The 19,501-nt window shown below is 46.8% G+C and overlaps 1 protein-coding gene across 3 annotated transcripts in view; it reads right to left on the bottom strand.

The window, feature by feature from the left end:
- Mtus2 (microtubule associated scaffold protein 2) overlaps positions 1–19,289 on the bottom strand; it is a 372,456-nt gene extending 353,167 nt beyond the window's left edge. The window contains exon 1 of one of the 3 annotated variants that reach the window (XM_085685182.2): positions 19,147–19,289. The gene's annotated coding sequence lies outside the window, so the exon portion shown is untranslated. Of the gene's footprint in view, positions 1–18,832; positions 18,966–19,146 lie in introns of those variants that run through there. The other 2 variants (XM_048418727.3, XM_085685184.2) reach the window with 2 other exon arrangements.
- Between the last annotated feature and the right edge of the window lie 212 nt (positions 19,290–19,501).

Genomic DNA, 19,501 nt, shown 5'->3' with positions numbered 1-19,501 from the left:
GAAATGGCAAAATAACTAACAGGTTTTTTATTCTGCATAGGTCCACCCACTCCAGCGATGTTTTCATCGCCTTTCTCTACTGCCTGTCCCAACCCAAGAAAAAGCCTTAACAGTAGCACACAGAAGGTAAAAAATTAGCATAGAAACAGCTCTGCAGGACACCTCATGGCCCTTGGGGAACAAACAAGCTTCAGACAAGAAGAAACTTCCACCTCTCCAAGAATGTATTTTAGCTTGCAAATAAATGATCGGCCCACCTAATAATGATATTCCTCTCCTCTCTGGCAACAGGGAGACACACTCAACTTCTCTCACACACAACAAGGTAATTGTCATCTAGAAATTTGAACCTAGGGTAGACAGGCGGCCAAATGATCTCAGAAACAGCAAACAAATCATCGTGATAAGGATGGGTACAATGACAAAAATTCAACACTCGGCATGGGGTTTCGCAATTTTACCGTATCTGTCAGAGATTTTCCTATGAAACAAATCAACTGTCTAAAGTCTTGTCTCCAAGACGGAACAGAGACCACGCCGAGAGTAAAAGTTCCCTGCAGCAAAATCAAGCTTCATTTTTCTAAGTCCCTTGTCCTTCCCACGTTTCTCATTTTAATGTTAAAAACAATCTCTGGGCAATTTATGTTTTTAATACTGTTGCTGCAAACAGAGCTTGATCAAAACCCATTGCCACTGGAAATGCCAAACAACATCGTTAAGTCGAACCTGGGGACAGGGTCCCTGGGGAGGCCAAAAGAATGCCGGCCCAGTGTTGCCTTCTCAGACCAGCGGTGGGCACACAACAAGAGGCAACCGCGCTTTCTATGCTGTCCTTGGACGTTGGAAAAACAGCCTGGCTTGGTTCAAACACTGAATGGAGCCGCGGGCAGAGCAGACCTCACTGACAGGGTCTCGTGTCACACTGGGCTTCCTTTTCATCTGCGTCTCCATGCGAAGTTTATGGACATCCTAGCTTCATTTCTCTTCCTGTGATAAAGTGCCTAACACAAGGCAGCTCAGGGGAGAAACAGGTTCCTTTGGCTCTCAATTCCACTACTGAGGGGAAGCCAAGGCAGCGGGAATTTGAAAGAGCTGGTCACAACCACAGCCACAGTCAAGAAGGGCGGGGGAGTGGGAGGGATGGATGAATGGTACTCAACTCACGTCCCCACCCCCACCCCCCACTAAGGAGCCCAGCCTGGGAAATCGGAATACTCACTTTCAGGGTGGCTCTTTCCACCTCGGTTAACCCAGTTACCCAGATCCCTCACAGGCTCGCCCACAAGGCCAACCGGATCTAGGCAGTTCCTAATTTAAGACTCCCTTTCCCGCCGACTCTGCACGACTAGGAGTTGACAATTAAAACTAAGAGTTGCAACAGGCACGCACGCTAAAAAAACCTCTTTGGACCTCCGGCCCTGTATCAGAACCCTCGCTCTCACCCTAGGGTCGAGGACTATGCACAGTCCCCCGGAGGCTTGGCAGGCATCCACACATGGGGCAGCTGCTGAAAAGAAGGGGGGGGGGGACTTTCTAATCCCTACTGCCTACTCAAAAACCACCAAAGGTGTGTTGGTGCCTCCGCTGTTGTGTAGGCAAGTGCCCTGCCACCCCGCTACAGACCGGTGCCTACTCCCCATCCCGCCAGGTTTCCACAGAACAGCTTCTTCTGGAATTCTTTTTCTCTACCCACCCCTCGATGTGTACACTCCACCTCACAAGGTACTAATGTCTGCCCCTGTAAGCCTCCCCTCTCCCCGGACGCCCCAACAACAAACCACAGCAGAGAAAGGGGGAGGACCTGCATTGTGAAGGATTTCTAGGGAGAGTTTCACAAAAGACAAAACACAGCCAGAGCCGCAACCTGACAAAGGAAAGTCCAGTCCGAGGCAGGGATGAGAGATACAAAAACAACTCTGGACAGAAAGGGATGAGCAAACAGAAAAGAGGCACCATGGTGCATGCATAGAATAGTCTAGCTACAGCAGGTGGTTCATGCAGGGACACGGAGAAAGGTTAGGATGCACGTGCGAGCGACTCTCCCCATCAGAGGGGCAGATATGGGCCCGTGGGAGTGACTCTCCCCATCAGACGGGCAGCTCCGCGGCCCCACCCCCGCCCTAGCAGAGCACAGGGCTGTCTGCGCTTGCTCTGTAGCATCAGGTAGCCGGTGGGCGTGGGTCTTGCTATCAACCAGCTGAGCCTGCATTTCCTCTGAGGACTCTTGTCAGGCCTGCTTCTCCTATTATAGGTTTGTGTCGAGTCTGCTTTTTGGCACAGCTGTTTCATAGAATATTCCTCCGTGGCTGAGGCCCGAGAGGGCTCGCAGGATCCTCTGCAGCGTTTCTGCGCGGTCAGCTTTCCAAAGAAGCTGATGCCAGAGTCGACGGCAGCACTTTCTCGCGTCCCCCCTCGGAGAGCAGGTGCCTTACTTTTGTGCTAACCTAACGCTGGCTTTGAGTCTTAGAGACGACTCTCAAGACACCTTGGCAGCAGCAACTGTGTAACTGTGAAGTAGGAGAAGAGTCTCTGGGAAAAGAAAACGGACCGTTTCCAGGAGCATGGCAACGGTGGGTTTGTGTATTCCCACAAGTGCGTGTGAACGGTGGTTTATGTAACGGAGTCTGCCGGATCCTGGATATATCAGTAAAGCTCTCCGAAATACGCTAAGCAGTGATCAAAACAATTTAACTTACGGATTAATAAATAACAACAAAGCTTTTACAAGGAAAGAAATCACACAGCAGAATGTAAAATAAGTCACTAGAGAAAACTCACTCACGACCACGCTTTCGCATTCCACCTCTGCCAGATGCCTGCCCGCCCTTAAACTCCTTTAGCTCACAATTACTGCTGCAATTAACACTGATGATCGAGTCTAGGATCTAGAATTTCCTAGGAGGTAGACCTCTGGACACATCTGTGAGGGAGTGTCTAGATTTGGCTCACTGACCAGGGAAGACCCACCCTGAACGCGGTGGCTCCATTCCAAAGGCGGATCCTGGACTGAACAAGAAGAACATGGGTGCTGGAGAGATGGCCGGGTATGGAAGAGCACCCGCGCTTCCTGCAGAGGACCCACATTCCGTTTCCAGCACCCACATGGCTGCTCACAGCCATCTAGAATGAAAGCTGGCGCCCTCTTCTGGTGTGCAGGCAGAACACTGTATACATAATAAATAAATCTTTAAAAAGGGAAAAAGAAAAGAAAAACATAGGGTGGAAGGAACTATATTCAGGACTTCTACTACAAACGACCCTCACATGAAGGAAGTGATGTGCCACAAAGAATGGTGTCCATGCCTGCCGTTCCTCAAATGAATCGTTGCCTTCGCCTCTCAGTTCTTCTGTATAAGGAGGGAGACCGCACACCTTCCCACCCCCTCCCATAGCGACTCCATCCGGCACTCTATTCCAGAGCAGGCAAGTGTTCAGGTGCTTCGTCTCCTCTACAAACACTCAGGAAGCACCCAACACAGGTCAGGCCGCCATTGTCTGAAGAGCCAGGAAAATGGTTGGGAGCAGACCAGCAGCATTCCTGCCCAGGTTTTAAGTACAATGACAATTATATAAATGGAAAAATAAAAACAAAATCAAAAGGGGCATGATGGCACACGCCTTTAACCCCAGTACTTGGGAGGCAGCAGCAGGTGGACCTTTGGAGTTTGAAGTCAGCCTGGTCTGCAGAGAGAATTCTAGGACAGCCAGGCAGGAAACCCTGTCTTAGGGCTGGGGGGGATCCTTCGTTGGGCAAGAGCAGATCTCCATTGTGTCTTCGAAGGGCCCTTTGGTTCATTTTCCAGCTGTTATACTGAGCCAAGCTAGCCCTTCAGAAGCACAGCTAGAAATGAATCTCCCTGTGTGTAATCCCAAATCCCTGTGTGTAATCCCAAAGCTTTTGCCCCAGGGAATCACGGCCAAGTGAGTGGTGTCAACTCAGACTCTTGGTTGGAGAAGGAAAAAGATCCACATTGTGTTCAAAATGTATGAGTGGAAGCAGAAACCTTATCAAGACATCTGAAAACAATCCATCCATCTTCAGTTCCTCTGCAGTTTCTGGGATCATTTCAGGCATGGTGGACCCCTTTGGCACCATGAGCATCACTGGGGACTTTTCCAAGGCTCCGACTGTAACCCTTCTTCCCTAACGGGCAACCTGCTCAGATACCACACAGCTGCCTGCTACCTGCTACTGAAGGGGATTCAGTTTATCTTCCTACCAGGATACTTATCCAATTAGTTACCAGAGGCAGCACAGTGCCAGCAGGACCTCACCCCCTGTGTGTGCCCTGGTGACCTAGTTAATAAAATCTGGCCTCACATCAAATGGACCACAGAATTAATCTTTCATACATAGGCGATATAGCAGGACACGGATAGTGGTGCTGGAAGCCCACGCTCCAGAACCCCCTCTAACAAAGGGACGACAAAGAGGCTTATGTGATTGCTATCATTTTAACAGAATTGACCCCCAACAGCCATTTCCTAATATCCCAGGTCCACTTCAATATTCAAATGCATTTGGTGTTTTCTTCTGCATTTTCAGCCTAAGGAATAAATGTACTGGAAAATGATTGCCCTTGCCCTCCCAGGGAAAGCTTTCTAAAAATCTGGTCCATTTAACTTAGTCCTGAGAGTCATTTTCTTTCTTTTAATTATATTTGTTTATTAGGCCTGTGTGGGCACAGGCTTGCATGCGAAAGTCAGCGGACAGTATATGGGAGTCGGTTCTCTCCTTCTCCCATGTGGGTCCCAAGGAACAAATGCGGTTCACCGGGCTTGGTATCAAACAAACACTTTGATCCACTAAGTGTCTCACTGTCCTTCTGAGGCCTGTTGTAAAGCAGAACATGAGACTTACACACACCGATTTTGTTCCTCATGCTCCAGCTATGAAGCTATTTTGGTCACATCTGGCATCTAGGTATTTCAGAATCAGAGTGGAGAATCAAAAAAGAAAGAAAAAAGACAACGCAACATTTAGCAGTCTCCGCACACACCAGGGAGCAGGGTGGCGGACAGTTGCCTCCGGTTGTACTTATTCCCAGGATGCCCCTGGCCTTGGTCACCTGTTATCCGCTAGTGACAGAATTATCTGCTCCATTTGGGACAAGACAGACTAGCCTGAAATGCACAGAACCACAGAAACGATTTCTGACCTTGTCCTGGTCAGCATGTCAACTCAGCAGAAGCTAGAGTCCTCTGAAAGGGGCGAATCTCAATTAAGGAACTGATGTAAGATCTGAGCTGAAGGCAAGCTGGTAGGGCATTTTCTTATTTAGTGACTGATAGGGGAGGACCCAGCCCACCTCTGGACACATGGTCCCGGGGTTCTATTAAGAAAGTAGGCTAGCAAACTAGGGGAAGCAAGGCAGTAGGCAGCCAGTAACCATGCCATCTGCCTTTGCTCCTGCCTCCAGGTTCCAGCCCTGTTTGAATTCCTATCCAGACTCCTTCAGTGATGGCCTGCGATGTGTTAAGTATGAATGGAATAAACCCTTTCTCCCCAAGTCGCTTTTGCTGTTGTATCACAGCAACAGAAACCCTAACTAAGACAAACCTAGCAGAGAGGAGCCCGTCATCCAAGGTCCGTGGATCTAGGCAGGCGAGTGGTACCTGGCTGCAGTGCCAGCTCCCCCCCTCCACTCAGGACACACCACCTATGGGTATTTGAGAAACAAATAACATGAGACGGGCTCTGGGCCCTGCGCAGCACTGAGGAAAGCAGCCTCCCTTCCCAGAGAGGTCCTGACCGCGTGACTTGGTGTAAAGTCCTTCTGAGCAGCTTCCCTTCCTGTGGAGGTCCTTACCACGTGACTGGCATCTGGTCCTTTTGATGCATATACCAAGCAGAGGACTGATTCTAGAAGCCTAGTGGTGCCCACCACAGGACAGCCCACTCATTACCCTTCCTTAGGAAGCTATCCATCCTGGTTAAATCTCAGTTCCTGCCAGAGATACGTGTCTTTGCCCCATCCTCCTCAAACTTGACAGCCTCTTAAAACTAACCGGCACCGTTACTAGGACCGCACCGTGCGAAGACCCATCAGATTGTCATCAGAAGAGCGAGCTATCACTCTGTTTCATTTTAACATTCATTAAGCTTCTGCTTGCCAACATTTCCCTCGGTGTTTTCTACAAGCAAATGATCATCCTCCCGCTGGAAGGTGAGGAAAAATGAAACACAAAAATTATTAGTTCAATATCACAGGTGCCAAACATCAGCTCCAAAAATATCTTCATTTCCCTACTCTCTATGATATATTAAAGACAAAGGGAAAACCAAACACACTAACTCCAGGGTAAGCTGAAAAGCAATTTCCAGGGTGTGTGTGTGTGTGTGTGTGCGTGTGTGTGTGTGTGTGTGTGTGTGTGTAGAACCTTTCTTGTTTCCTTCAGCATGCTCCCTCTCTCTTTCTCTCTCTCTCTCTCTCTCTCTCTCTCTCTCTCTCTCTCTCTCTCATAAAAAATGATATGAATCTTTTCTTCAAAATGTTGATTATATATGTGTTGAGAGGGCACGGAGATTATAGACATAAATAGCAGAAATTCACCTAAAAATCTCACTGATTCTCCTAATTGCCTTCCTCTGCTTCTGTAGTAACAGTACCAAGTCCTGCACCATGCCAAGACAGTGAGGACATGGGTCACAAGAATAATAAAGGGACAACATGGATGTTCTCAGGAACGAGGGCTACTGTCCAGCCTATTCATGCTTATTCTCAATGAGCAATGTGTCACTGAGAAAACTGTTTTTGAGTCCCCCATCCTGGAGAGCGCTGGGGTTTCCAGTCCCCAGGGAAGCAAAGCTACACATCTGTGGCCATGTATTTTGTATGTGTGATCTGATGTTCTTTGATTCAGCGACTTGCATGTACACACACGTGTGTGTGTATAAGTTGTGTGCAGGTGTGTACAGATGTGAACATATGCACTTGGGGGCCAGAGAGCAACTGTGTGTCCTCTATTACACTCCACGTTATTTTTCAAGACAGTGTCTCTTGCTGAACCTGGAGCTTGCCAACTCAGCTAGACTGGCTGACCAAAGAGGCCCAAAGGTCCTCCTGTCTCCCCCTACCCCCAGTGCTGGCATTACAGACACGTACCTAGTCTTTTTATGTTGGTGCTAGGGATCCTAACGCAGGTCCTCATACCTGACTGAGCTACCTCCCCAGCCTCTCTCAACTTTTCAATCACTAATCATATGCTCCTACCTTCTACTCCATATCTGGCCCCAAAGTACTGTGTCCCTTCCCCTGTATATGTCTAGCAATATCTACCAAGCACACATCAACACTGAGACACTAACTTTCAGTTTCATCAGAAGGTTAATTATGAAAACTTGAAAGTAAGGAAAGGCTGGTCATTATGAACATACTCAACAACCTGAAAGCAACTCCCTGGTACTAAAGATAATACAGGTTTAAAGAAAGGGTCTTTGAAAGTTTAGGTACCACACAGCTGGCAACTGGTGTGAGAGGTCCTTCTGTCTGTGTGCTACTTTTCTTGGTTAATGAGTAAAGAAACTGCCTTGGCCTGTTGATAGGGCAGAACTTAGGTAGGCGGGGAAGATGGAACTGGATTCTGAGAGGAAGAAGGCAGAGTCAGAGACACCATGGAGCCATCAGAGTCAGACATGCTGAATCTTTGCCGGTAAGCCACTGCCACGTGGTGATATACAAATTAATAGAAATGGGTTAAATTAATACTTAAGAGCCAATAAGAAGACAGAGCTAATGAGCCGAGCAGCGTTTTAATTAATACAGTTTCTGTGTGATTATTTCAGGGCTGAGCTAGCTGGGCGGCCGGGAGCCAACAAGTGGGCCTCCCGCCAACAGGCAACCTAGCTGTGCAACAAGCTCATGTGACTAACGTGGAAAGGGATCTGAAAATGCACTTTACAACACGTTATCTGAAAACACGCTTTACAACATGTTTCTTGTTTGCCTTCTGCTGTTGTGAGGAAACACAAAACCAACCTGAGGACGGTGTCTGTTTCAGCTCCTACTTACAGCCTATCATCAAGGGAAGACAAGACAGGAACTCATGGCAGGAACTGAAGCAGAGACCACAGGTGCCTTCCTTACACAGCCCAGGACCACCTGCCTAGGGATGGTGCTGTCCACAGTGGGCTGGACCCTCCTACATCAGTCAGCCATCAAGAAAACTCCCCAGAGACCAAGCTGATGGGGCGACTCCACAAATAAGATTCCTTCCTTCCTGGGAGTGTCAAGTTAACAACCAAGTCCAGAACTACTGGAAGTTCACTTAAAATCGTTTCCATTTTCTTCCCTAACTTTACCCCCAGAAAGTTCCAACTACCCCAAACCTATAGAAGCTTCGATGTGTCTGTTAAATTCCTTTCAAACCACCTAAATTTCCAATAAAAGCCACGCCTCAAACTCCAAATTCTCTCCTCCGTCTCCTATGACCAGAACTTAACAGAAAGCTCCCTTCCCCACCTACTGGGAATTAGGTCCTGACAAAGCAAAACTGTCCTGAGGGCATTCAGATGGCACCATGGGAAAAGCCACACTTAGGAAGCACTCGCGGCTCATATGGACATCTCAATGATTTTTTTTTAATTGCATCTTCCTTAAAACTTGGATACATTACTGATACGTAATTTGACTATTTGCATTATAATTTTCTAGCATATGGTAATAAAATGTCTTTTTCCAACAATCGATTCAGCTCAACAACTTTCCAATTAGACAGGAATAAAATGTCGTCTGGAAGGAATGCTTTTGTCTAATTTGCACATAATGCCATATGGGCTGGCCACCCTGACTCCCTGATGCCTTTCTGAAATGTCTGAAAATCTCCATGGCCATGGTTGCTCACTCTAGCTTCTCTTCTTGGTTAAACCGGCTTTGTTTAAGGAGCACTGACCCGGCCACCCATATGGCTTTGTTCTCTTATGTTTGGGTTTTTTTCGTTTATCAGTTTCTGTTTTTGAGACAGCGCTCAAGCACTCAGCCTAAACTTACTATATAGCACAGGCTGGCCTCCAGTTGACAGTAATCCTCCCGCCTCTACTTCTAAGTGCTGGCTCTGTAGGTGCGAGGCCCCAGGCCAGCGTCTCTGGGTAATTCTGTTTATCAAGCCCAGTTTACCAACCCCCACCCACTGCTGCAGCTTCTTGCCCCATTTCTGTCAATCGATGTGACTACAATAACAAGATAACCTTTTGTTGCAGTAGATGATTAATTACCACGAAGAAAGAGATGCCCATTGCATCCTTAAAATCATTAACAAGACATGAAGCTTGAATTTGAGTTTCAATTGCCATCGGAATGTAGTCTTCACACTTGTAAAGAGACAACACGAAATAAGCTTTCGTGTGAGAACTCATTTTCAGTGGCTTATTTAATTAATGATATAACAAAAATAAAATAAATAAAACCAGTGTCGTAGAAATTATTGATGCCAGCCCACTAGTCAATAGTAAGTAACAGCGTGGCCCAATCCAATGTGTGTGATCTTCTCTAAAGAGACCTGACAGGGTAAGATGGGGGTGGGTATCTCTCCCACTGTGGTGGGCTTGCTGAAGCCATGGCTTGATGACTTTCCTGATGCCACTGGGAACGTGAGGAGCGCCAGCTGGGTCATCAGCGGGTTTGCAACCCCCGTTCTGTACTGTGAGTGTACTATATTGTTCACACCTGCTAACAAATCTGACTTGATCCACGGAGTTCCCTTCCTCTTCACGGTGGCGCTATTTACTGTTGAGATACCAGGAAGTGGGACTAACTAAGAGGTGAGCGCAAACAAAATAATGAATCAAAGAGGATTGTATGTCAGCTCACCTTGCTCCCTCAAACAAGCTTCCCGGTTACTGGTGACAATCTAGTCTAGCAGACAATCGAGCTGTGGAAACCTGAGAAAGAAGTGGAAAGAGGAAAAGACAGGAGGAAGAGTCAGCAAGTGTAAGCATTAGCGCCGTGATAACGCATCCGGTCGAAACGGAGTCTGTGCTGAGTTCTACGCAGGAACACACAAGCTCTTCCCGTGGGCACCATCCTCTGAGCTCCGGCGGGCTAAGGCTAGGATCTAGGGGCTACTTAATTTTATTTCCCGATTAATTCTCTGCGGATTACATGACTGCATTTTCTCTCTGCCTTCATCCCTTGAGTGATTAACAATCTGAAAAATAAGCATAAAAGCCCCACAGAAATGAGCTGTTTGAAGAAGTTGACATCCTTTTTGTCAGGGGAAAGACACTTCTGATACACAGTGACCGTGTCCATTTTGTGGCTCCTGTTGTCTTAAATGCTACCAAATTTGTCTTCTTCCAGTTCTTACTTTATTTTACCTCAGGAGAAAGTAAGAACCAAAGGAACTATGAACCCTACAACATTGAAAATATTGGTTATGCCCTTTAAAAAGCTATTTCCAAAAAATTTAGCAATATAAAAAATGCTTTTCTTTTTCTCAGTTGTACAACAAGAAGATTCACTGTTAAGCAGTGGGAAAGACGCAAAATTTCCTCCCAAATCCTACTGGGATAGATATCACAAAATTCTTGCTATTCTTGGGTTGAGTGGCACAAGATTCAATATTCAACCATTTTCACCTGAGAAAAATGGAAAATTTTAAGTTTTTCTGAAAAGAAAAGGCAAGACTGGAGGAACGACATTATAAACAATTAAATATTCAAAACTATGTATTGTTCAAAACCTGCCCATTTCCTCCTCGGTGTCAAAGGTCCAGGTATACTCATCACAAGTGGTGCCCAAAAGATAATAAATTCTCTCCAAATCTGGAGCTTTCTGTACAGCTTTTCAGTTCTTTCTCTCCATCCACAGTAAGTGGCAACACCTTCCCAGCATCCTCCTGGTAATGTAGGAGGTCTCCCTCCAAGCAAAGCCGTGACCAAAAGGACAAGCATGGGGGAGGCAGGAGGGGGAAGAAGAGCCGGGCTGAGAATGGATTTCGGGGTTGGAAACGGGTAGCAGGTGCCCACGTGGGAACCACACACACCACCACCCACTGAGGAAAATCAGCAGCTCCACAGCCAAGCCCAGATGGAATGAAAAGAATTCACTCCTATCAGATAATATATTAATAGCTGGTCTATCTTAAGAACTACCACAACCCCCATCGCCACGCTCAACATAATTCATAGTAGGCACAGCACTGTTGTAATGCAAAGTCAACAGAGGAGCAGCCTTGTGAGTCCCTAGGTACCAAAAAGTTACATCTTCAAAGATGCGTTTCCTTCTGAGCAGGAGCAGGAAAGGGTTGAGAGTATTTTCCTCCCGCCAGGAAACCCAGGAAGTCAGCAGCCTACCACTGGTCCTGTGGGTTTTATCTGGGTTATTTTCACTTTGTTTGCATAGAAGAGCCAAATAAACCTACTGATCTCTTGAGTACCAGTCGCTCGTGTTCTGTCCCTATTTTCTAAGCTTAGTCTTTGAGGATAGAATGTAAGATAAAACACAATGCCAACATTGCTAATGAAACTCTGCAGCTCAATGAAGAGTTGAAGTCTGCAAGTTCAGGGAGAACCAATCGTTTCCTTCACATCATATTAGGGCATCAACAGGGCCATTAAAGGAGATGCAATGCGCAAGCGGCATTCAGAGGCACTCCCTCTGCAGCGTCCCTATAATGGCTTCACCTCAAAACAGAGACTTTGTATCCATGCAAAAACAATAGGTTCCCAAAAAGCCAGGAGGGGAGGGAGTGGAAACTTGGATTGGTATGGATAGTGAAAAAAAGATAGTTTGTTTTCTTTTTTAAAAATAAAATAAAAAACAGAGACTTTGTGATCTACACTGCATTGCTGAAAGTGTGTCAACAGTGGTTGACGGGGAGCTCTAATGATTAGAGAAAAGCAGGCGGTGGTGTTATTGACGGCCACATAGAACTCCTGAAAATGAAACAGCCCTGACCATTTGGAATTACAACCATTGGCAGCAAAGAGGAGACCAAAAAGTGATTGTTTTCTACTAAAGAAATAGGGATTCAGAAGACAGCTCAGTGGCTAAAGAACTTACCACACAGAGCAATACGACCTGAGCTCCAGCCCTATCACCCACATAAAGAGCTGGGTGTAGTTGGGATCCCTACACTAGGGAAGCGGAGGCAGGTGGAGCCTGAGGCTCACAGGCCAGCCAGCCTAGCTTAATTGGCACGTACTGGGTCGCAGTAAGAGACCCTGTCTCAAAACGCAAGATGGACGACTCCTGTGGGATAACACCCCAGGATGATCGCTGGCACACATATAAGCTCACACATGAAAACATATGTGTAAAAGTATGGACAAAGCTAAGGTGTCCTGGCTGGTCTGTGAAGATTATATATGCATGAGTGAAAACCAGGCTCAATAAGGGCATTCTGTGGAAGACCATCCGCTGCCTAAGAAGCAACTGGTCAACCTCATACAGAGGAACCCTGGGGCACTGTGAATTACCACTGTAGCCAGAGTAGTACATAGATCATAGAAGCTGCTGTAACACCCTGGGCCTTGTACAGAAAAGGAAATGGACTTTGCATTTTGGTGAACAACCAAAAACAGGTATCTACACATCTAAAACATAACACTGAAGGAATTCCAAGGTGCTAACCCTAAGCTTGCCTCTTACATTCTGTCTTAGTTAGGGTTTTATTGCTGTGAAGAGACACCATGACTAAAAAACAACCTAGGAAGGAAAGGGTTTATTCAGTTTAGACCTCCACAGCACTGAAGGAAGTCAGGACAGGAAAGCAAACTGGGCAGGAGCCTGGAGGCAGAGGCCATGGAGGAGTGAAGTTTACTGAATCGCTCCTTAAGGTCTGCTCAGCCTGCTTTCTTATATAGAACCCAGGAGGACCAGCAGTCAGGGGAGGCCTCACCCACCATGGGCTGGGCCCTCCCCCATTGATCACTAATAGAGAAAATGCCTCACGGCTGAATCTCATGAAAGCTTTTCCTCAACTGAGGCTCCTTCCTCCCGACTCCGACGACTCTAGCTTGTGTCAAGCTGACACACAAAACCAGCCAGTACATGCTTCAAGGACATATATTCTTGTTCTCTGGGTGCCCCTGGAGTGCAGACACATTGAAGCACCAGTATGAACTCAGTGTATGTGTAAAACTACACCGGTTCTGTTCCACACTCTACACGCTATGCGCTACAGGAACTAGGCTGAAAATTTAAAAACATACACACAGACAGAGACAGACAGACAGATGGGGCCTCGAGACCACCCTGAGATAAGAATGCCAAGAATGCCCACTTCATTATGCTCAGGGGCAGCTTATATAGGGCTCTGGCCACGCCCCAGCTCTCGGGATCTTTCAGCTGCAGACTCATCAGAACCCACTCCGCTGCCATCAGGGTCTCGTGAGCAGCTGCAGGCTGCTCACAGCAGAGGAAAACAAGTTGTTTACAAGAAATTCAGGGTTTGGTGGTCCGCAGTCCCCAACATGTATGGAATCTACAAGGGAGACGGTCTCTATAGACACAGGAGTCACAGATGGGGTCACCACTAGAAATCTTCATAACAACCCTGGGGTTCCAATACCCCTATGCTGCAGAAGACCAAATAGAAATAAGAAAAGCCAATGGCTTGTCTGCATGCTAAAGCAAACACACAAACCCCACTGCACGGGTTTCCATGGCTTGCTAATGGGAAGAGAATCCAAGCTCCCTTGCAGGTGGCTTCCCACGGCTCAGTCCCCAGCTCCAGCCCAGCCACACCACTCCTTTGGCAAGCCTCTCACACGCCTGCTCCAAGTAGATCAAGCTCCTGAGAACAGGCTAGCAGCACAAACCCCTACCTCTCCTCCTGCCTTTTCCTGAAGGGCTCCGCCCCTCATTTTCCTAAACATCACCTATCACCTATGACCTCCTGCCTTCTCCTGAAGGGCTCCGCCCCTCATCTTTTAAGCATCACCTATTACCTATGACCTCCTGCCTTCTCCTGAAGGGTTCCACCCCTCATCTTCCTAAGCATCACCTATCACCTATGACCCCTGCCTTCTCCTGAAGGGCTCCGCCCCTCATCTTCTAAGCAACACCTATCAGAGCCCTTCTTGTCCACCTCAGCCCCATCCACAGGACTGACCGCTGCCTCCATTAGATTGTGCAGTAATGAGAGCAAGGATCCCATGCCTGTCCCCAATTATGGATGTCTCACCACAGCAACGGGTTGTGTGCTTTTTAAAGAGCCAATGTGAATAAATGTCTTAGAATTAATAAATGCAGTGCTAAAGATGACGTCAGGATTTCAAGAACACGGCGGTATGTTTCTAGAAGCTTAAAGTCTGCAATAAAAGTCACCAGAACAATAGCTATTTATGCAGACATAGCCGAGTACCTGAAATGCAGCTTTCTTAGTATAAAATACAGGATTTTAAAGCAGAGGCGGGCTTCTATGTTCCAGGTCAGCCTGGTCTACAGATCAAGTTCCAGGACTGTCAGGGCTACACAGAGAAACCCTATCTTGAAAACAAAAATTAAAGTAAAGAATAAAATACAAGATTTGGGGGCTGAGAGATGGCTCAGCAGGTAGAGGAATTTGCCACCAAGCCTGACAACCCAAGTTCTATCCTTGGAACCCAACTGAATCCACAGAGTTGTCTACTGACTTCTACATGTGTGCCACATAAAATTAGCAAATTATGACTATATTAGATTAAATGAACTAGTGAACTATGCTGTCACTAATTCTGTTTGGTTTTATTTTTCAGGGCAAATACCAGAAAGCATTACATAGATGGTTCACATTATTATATTTATGTTGGGTAGAATTACTCTATAGGTAGAAGCATCCTCATCTGTGTATATATCTTAAAAGTTTTGTTTTACGGGCTGGAGAGATGGCTCAGCAGTTAAGAGCACTGACTATTCTTCCAGAGGTTCTGAGTTCAATTCCCAGCAATCATATGGAGGTTCACAACTATCTATAAGCAGGTCTGGTGCCCTCTTCTGGCATGTAGGCAGGACACTGTATACATAAATCTTTTTTTTAAAATTTTGTTTTATATACATAGATAAAATTTGAAAATGTTTTGGTTTTCTATTTTTACTTTTTTGAGAATTTCATACATGAGTACTGCATTTATATAATTTCTGCTTCACAATCTCCCCTCTAACTCTTCCTATACCCTTCTCACTCCTTCTCAAATTCATAACCTCTTCTTTATTATTGTTACACACACAAGAAATAAAGGTAAAAAAATTAATTTCGTTGTTTCAAGAGTGTTCAACCTTTTGATTTTGAGACACAATGTCCCCTGTAAAGTTTATGCTTCAGAACAACAAATCAAGTTACAAAAAAGTCTCAGTGTTTTAAGTACGTTTACAGTGTTGAGCCAAGTTCATAGCTTTGGCCACATGCAGCCCCTACGAGCCATGGGTTGGTCACTCCCATAAGTATCCAGACTCTGGTATTTTGCTATAGCAACAAAAAGCTATGACATTCAGTGATGGAAATGGTTTTTACAGAACAGCTTTAATGTCATGTAATGTACAAATCACAAAATCCACATCATTGGGGTCTGTTGTTGGGGGAAGGGTTGCTTTGGTAAGGAGTCTTGTCACATCACCTAAGTTCTGAAACTGCAGATCTTCCAGACCAGAACACAAGCCATAGTTGAGGAGAGGGATCATAAGGGGAGTCTGGTGGGTTTGATAGAGGACAGTAGATGATGAGGAGGATGAGGATGAAGAAGAAGAAGAGGAAGAAGAGGAAGAAGAGAAGAAGAAGAAGAAGAAGAAGAAGAAGAAGAAGAAGAAGAAGAAGAAGAAGAAGAAGAAGAAGAAGAAGAAGAAGAAGAAGAAGAGATAAGAGATGGATGATGGATGATCAGTGATGGGTGATGAGGAAGATGATGAATTGTGGATGACAGATGACAGGTGACTGATGGTGGGTGATGATGGATGGTGACAGGTGCTTGGTAGTCGGTGATGATGACGATGATGGATGATGAATGACAGCTGATGGATGACGGGTGACAGGTGATTGGTAGTAGGTGATGATGATGATGATGATGGATGATGAATTATGGATGACGGGTGACAGGTGATTGGTAGTAGATGATGATGGTGGATGGATGATAAATTGTGGATGATGGATGGATAATAGACGACAAGGGACTGATCTTGGATTATGATAGGTGAGTACATAGGCACGTGCTGGTGGGAAGATCTGAAGACATTCAAGTTCCAATATAAAGGAAAAGTTGGTTCAGCAAAAGGAGACCCTCCTCAACTCTTTGCAAGAGACTCCTCAGGCATCGTTTAAAGGCTTTTTATCTGCTGATGAAACTGCCAAGAGACAGTCTGGTCCTTCCCAACCTGCTTTGCTTCTTGTGAGTTATTTCTCAAGCCTGGGTTTGTTGGTACACTATCTAAAATTCCTACTTGAGAGAGATGCTAAGGAGTTCGTACAGGAAGGTCCCTAACAAAGTCGGTGCTCTCTGTTCCCATTAACATTTTTTAATGAGTATCTTTCGGTGGTTGTTTTTTTCTTCCTTCTTCCTTGGCACCCTGCCTCTGAGATGAGGATGAGTGGCAGCCTGCTTTCCGCACATACCCTGTCCCCAGTGCTGTGTTTTCTCCAGATTGCACTCAGCTCCCAAAAGAAGTCCTGAGAAACTACAAGAGCTGGTGCTGGTCTCCAGTAACCCATGTGGTATCAGTAGCTCCACGTGGTTTCCAGAGGCTGGGAATAGCTCAACAGTTAGAAGCACTTGCTGCTCTCAGAGAAGACCTGGGTTCTATTCCTAGCACTCTCATTTTTAACTCCACTTCCAGGGGATCAGATGCCCTCTTCTGGCCTCCATGGGCACTGCATGCACATGCTACACAGTCATACAGGCAGGCAAACACACCCATAAAATAAATATTTTTAAAAGGCTATTTTATAAGGCAACATTTAAGCATAACTTAGCAGATAGAACAATTTCCAGGGTCATAAAAACTTGGGTTCCTGTAACTGGAGGATAAGAGGGTATCAAGAGAATCCTCCTTATTTTAAAAAGAATCTAAGAGCTGGAGAGATGGTTCAGCAGTTAAGAGTACTGGCTGCCCTTCCAGAGGACTCAGGTTCAATTCCCAGCACCCATATGGCAGCTCACACCTGTCTGCAACTCAGTTCTAGGAAATCTGATACCCTCACACCAATGCACATAAAATAAAACTAAATAAAAAATAACCCAAAACTACACATACAAACCTAAATAGGACCAATGCTTCTCCCAGGGCCCCTCAAAGTAGGTCCAGGTGGGGGACCAGAAGCCCAGGAGTCACCAGCTTCCCAGTCTCTGGGTCTCTGTCAGCAGGTGAAAAGGGTTTCCGTGGTTTCTAGCCAGCTTTTGGGTCTCCAGAAAATGCTAAACAGAACATTTATCTATTCCAGCAGCCCTCCGGAGCCACACTGTTCTTATCTCCGGTTCACAAACCACCATCCCTGCTGTTCCCTCTCATTTGGAAGCAGCAATTCATTATAAAAACCCGTGTGTATGTGTGTATGCACGCCAGTGTGTGAGAGAGCGCACGCACACAAGCCTAGATTTCTTTTATACATCCTCCCCCGCAATTTCAGCTCTGACAGCCTAGTTCCGTGCCTATTATGTAATGGCCAAAGCAGGGAGTTTAACCGAGTACCGAAAGCACCGGAGAGCTCTTACATAAGCTCCCATGAAGCCTCGGTGAGCCCACCCCAGGTGTGGAAATGTGGACTTAGAAAAGATGCCCGTTTTCTTCGGTCCTTAAGAATACGGAAAAGGCTTTTCGCACTTGGTTGACTAGTTCACACTCTGATATAGTATAAGAAAATGTCAATTCAGTGGGGGAAAAAAAATCCTTAGTGAAACCTGATTTTTTTTTTATCATGCAAACAAAAAGACGTGCCATCACGGGACTACTGAACTTCCAGGGCTCCCTCTGCACAACGCACCGTACCCCACTAAGCCTCCCACGAATATCTTCTGGGTCCACTTCATCTCTTCTTTGCAGGTAAGACAAGCAAGACCATTACTCGGATGAAAATAGACACAGGCTGAAATGTATTAGCTTCTCTCCAGTCGGACACAAGTTTCTGTCCCTACATTCCACCTGCACGACCGTGGCACCTCGAAACCACGGAGCCACACCTTAGGCTGACGAAATGGAGCGATGCCCACCAACAGTCTCGCTCCTGACTCCACCTGACAATCACCAGAAAGCCATAAACATAACAAACACCGTCACCCCGAACCAGTGAGACGGTGGAAATGCCTAGACATTCGCGTCTCCTAAGCTTTCCACTTTCATCTTTTTACCTGAAAAATAACTGCATGCGTGAGATCTTTAGTAACTGTCAACTCACAATTAGCCAGTTCCGCGGGAGAGCAAAATAAAATTACCTAATGGTTTAAAAGCCAAAAAGGCTGTGGTGGTAGGGAGACGTCTTTTTCTTTAAATCCTTAGTCAGAGACGTCCTGCTGATTTTTATAACTTACTTCATTAAAAAAAAAAACCTGTTCGTGTTTTAACCCTTGAAATCCCGCCTTTTTTTTTTTTAAAAGGACCTCGTGTCGCCTTTAAATTATATCGAAGCCACCGTATGCTTATCTTGAAGGAAAGTTTTGAGCTAAGACAGAAATCATGGCTCTGACTTCTTGCGCTCTTACGGTCTCTGGTAACCGCTCTTAACTTTACCAACCAGCAAATATTTTTGTTAGGCACTTACATAACAAAGAGTGCAGGCGCCTCTGGCACGCCGCCAAGCGTACTTCTCTGGGTGTTTGTATTTAAAATAGAACGGTAGTAACATCACTTGCAAGCCTGTAGTTCCTTTCTTGCATAGGCTCAGAATGAAGGGGGTTGGAAAAAAAAATGGATGTAGCAAGCCTTACCATTCTAGAGCTCCAAGGAAATAACACATCGGTGCTAAATTAAGACGAAGACACGGACCGAATTATCCCGAGCCGGGGGTGGAGGGGGGAGGGAGGAAGCTTCGGCTAACCCGCTGTCGCCTCTGAAACACGGTGCTCAACCTGGCATCCTGGGAAGGTGCGAGTGGGCTGCAGCCTCTCTCCGGCGGAGCAGAGGATGTGGGCAGCGGGAAGCGGGCGCTCTGATGTCAGGGAAGCCAGCAAAAGGCGCCGCCTCCGCCCCGCTCTGCACCTGTCTCCAGCCGAATCGGGACGCGCGGACAGGAGTAGCTCACCTGGGTCTGGAGGAGCCAAGAAGGATGTGCAGAGAGGCCAGGGCAGCCTCCGGGAGCATCCCGGGCCGCGCTACCTCCGCACGCAGCTCCTTCGCAGCTGGAGTTTGCAGCGCCCACGCGTCCAGACTCCTGACCCACCCGGGTCTTCTGCAACTTAACAGAGCGTGGGCAGAGGTGGCGCAGGTGGCAAGCTTGGGGCACCGGGATACCTGGGGCCGTGGCCACAGCCAGCCCTCCGCCCGCGCACTTCACTGCTGGGCACCGCCCAGGCCGCCCGGCTCCGATCGGAGGGATGGCCGGGGCTCAGGACGCCTCGCCGGACAAAGACACCGCTCCCGCCCACCGGCCAGCGAGG

The sequence above is a fragment of the Myodes glareolus genome, chromosome 2 (assembly GCF_982192425.1).
Source record: "Myodes glareolus chromosome 2, mMyoGla1.1, whole genome shotgun sequence".
Taxonomy (NCBI): domain Eukaryota; kingdom Metazoa; phylum Chordata; class Mammalia; order Rodentia; family Cricetidae; genus Myodes; species Myodes glareolus.
This window is presented reverse-complemented; position numbering and strand designations above follow the sequence as displayed.